Source organism: Gracilinanus agilis, chromosome 2 (genome assembly GCF_016433145.1).
Source record: "Gracilinanus agilis isolate LMUSP501 chromosome 2, AgileGrace, whole genome shotgun sequence".
Classification (NCBI taxonomy): Eukaryota; Metazoa; Chordata; class Mammalia; order Didelphimorphia; family Didelphidae; genus Gracilinanus; species Gracilinanus agilis.
The window spans coordinates 233,508,712-233,511,656 of NC_058131.1; the positions used below are offsets into that span (position 1 = coordinate 233,508,712).

At 42.2% G+C, this 2,945-nt stretch overlaps 1 pseudogene; it reads left to right on the forward strand.

The window, feature by feature from the left end:
• The first annotated feature begins 1,345 nt into the window (after positions 1–1,345).
• On the forward strand, positions 1,346–2,466 carry LOC123233523 (annotated as a pseudogene).
• Positions 2,467–2,945: the final 479 nt, after the last annotated feature.

Sequence of the window (2,945 nt, forward strand, 5' to 3'; positions counted from 1 at the left end):
CCAGCTTTAAATGTATGATCCTGTAATGATTAGATTAGATTAAATTGATTGGATTAAATCAAGTAGATTAGATTGATTAGATTGATTAAATTAAGTTGATTTGATTAAGTTCATTTGGGATTAAATTAGGTTGGTTAGATTGATTAGATTAAATTGATTCAATACATAATTCTTAATATTTAATATGATATTTTAATATTTAATAACATTTAACACTTTAATTTTAAATCCTACATTTATAATGACCAGAAGTGGGGTTCAAAACTCTTAATTCTCTCTGAGTAGATTAGTTTGAAAAGAAACGACATTTCTCCTGCCATGGCTTTTCATCCTGCCCCACTTTGGGGAACTCTCTTCAGAGCTTCAGCCTGTTGCTGCTGATCCTGCCTCCTGCTGCTAACTCCCTGGGTGGTCCCAGCTGCCTGCTCCTGTCCATCCTGCCTCCCTGCCTGGGTGGCTCCTGATAGTGCTGCTGATGCCGCTGCTGATTGGAATCACTATCTGGAGGCTTGGAAAGTATAAATCCCTCTTTCCCTTACATTGCCAACAGCTGAGTGCTTGCTTGATGCTTGCCTTGAAAGCCCAGTTGTGTTTACCTTAGGCAATAATTAGCCTCCTAAAAGGGCTTTTAACATAGGAGAGCTTCTACCCTTTTAACTCCCAGTCCACTTGTCAGGGGAAGCAAGCTGCTCCCTGGCATTTTACCCCTAGGGCAGGGGTCAGCAACCTTTTTGGGCATGAGAGCCATAAACAAGTGTGGAAGTAGGAGGATGGAGGCAGAAGGCGCTGGAATCTGGGGTGGGGGCTGAAGGGCCCCACCGGGGCATATCCTGGGGCTCTGGGACTGGCAGGTCGGGAGGCGGAGCCAGATATGGCTTGAGAGCCATATGTTGCTGACCCCTGCCCTAGGGGGAAGGGGAAGTGTAGGAGTAAAAATGAATAAATACTCCTAGTATTTAAAAATAATCTGGGAAACTGAAAAGGAAGAGAAGATGGTGTCCTGAGGAATTTGGGCTCTCACCTTGGCTTTGGCCACAGCTACTGGCAACCCCCGGCTCTGGGGTTGGCAAGCCCTGGTCAACCACCCAGTAGTCTGACAGTGCAGAGGTTCCTCATCCTAGGCAGAACAATTTTCCACATTTGAGATGTTTGTATTGTCCTCATCTAGAAAGAAAAATAGAATCCAGAGCTCAGGATTTATTGGGTCTTAGCCTCGGGAGCATCAGCTCTGGTGGGATTCTTGGTGTTCTTGGCCTCATGTGCATTAAAGGCTCTCAGCAGTTTTCAGCGTCTTTTGGCTCTTTGGAATTGGACTTCCTACACTGGAGACTCAGGCTGAAGAGGGATGCTTACTCAGGGAGACAGACTTCTGAAGTCATTGAAAGAATACTTTCAAGATGAACTCAAGAAAGAAAATGAAACTCAGCAGGATCAAAGTGATCATCTTGGGTCTCACAGACAGAAGAAATATCAAAAGGAGAATCTCTTAACTGTTGAAGAGGCAACTGAGCCATCCAAAGACAACCAGAATAAACCAGTTTGCTCTGAAGGAAACAAAATGGAAGGTGATACTCTTTTAAATATCTCTTCAGGAGGAAAGAGGCCTCATAGTAGGGATGATTCGTCCAAATCTAAGAAAAGGAAAATGATATTCACAACACCAAATTTTAAGAAGATTCATGAGGCTCATTTTAAGGAAATGGACTCTATTGACAAGTATATTGGCTGATAAAAGAAACATCTAGAAGTCCTTAACAACTCAGTGAAGGAACTAAAGATGTTAGCTAAAAAAGCTAACCTGACAGAAACTCCCAATAATTCCAAAGTATTAAACCCAGTTCCTAAGAGAGGCAGGCCCTCTTCTACCTTCACACCTGCCAGTCCATGATGCTCACTTCGTACATCTCCTGGGACTGTGAATCGAAGTATTTTGTGTCAGAAACTGTTCAAGCCATCTATCCTCTCAACTAACAAAATGAATGTCAGGTTCACTGAGACTACTAAAGATAATGAACATAAACGCTCCCTGACCCCTGCCAGAAAGTCTCCCTACATGGGCATGCTGGACTCCAAGCCTAAATGCCAGACTGTCCTTAGGAAGAACAAGTAAAAACAAGCCAGCCAATCAAAGGATGAACACACTCCAGCAGTTACTCCATTCAAGTTTATAGCTGAGACAACCCAGACTCCAGTCAGTAATAAGAAACCAATATTTGATCTCAAAGCAAGTCTTTCCCATCCTCTTAGCTATGAGCCCCACAAAGGGAGGCTAAAACTATGGGGGGAAGCAAAAGAAAATATTTCTCTGAATAAGACAGCAAAAAGAATTGAGTTCCATAAAAAACTTATAAACAGCCGCATCTCCAGACCATAGAAGATCAACAGAGGAAACATGAGCAGAAAAGGAAAGGGAAGAAAGATTGCATACTTGGAACTTGAAGAGACCTAGTCATGCTTGAAGAATAACAATCTACCAAATCCTGTAGATTTTGTGTAACTTTGATGCTTCTGTAAATATTTCTATATTTGTTTTATCATTGAAAATTCCATCCAGCCTGTCTTACTTATTCTGTTCTTAGTCCTACTTATTATAGATGTATCTTTGGAGCTTTCATTTTAACCTGCTACTTACCTACATCAGTGAAACAGTAATACTATCAGTTCACAAATGTTTCATTTATAAACTCTGGCAGATTATCTCAAATGGTCTTTACCTAACTCTTTTCTGTTTAAAAGTACATCCAGGGGCAACTGGGTAGCTCAGTGGAGTGAGAGTCGGGCCTAGAGACAGGAGGTCCTAGGTTCAAACCCGGCCTCAGCCACTTCCCAGCTGTGTGACCCTGGGCAAGTCACTTGACCCTCATTGCCCACCCTTACCAATCTTCCACCTATGAGACAATACACCGAAGTACAAGGGTTTAAAAAAAAAAAAAGTACATCCAATC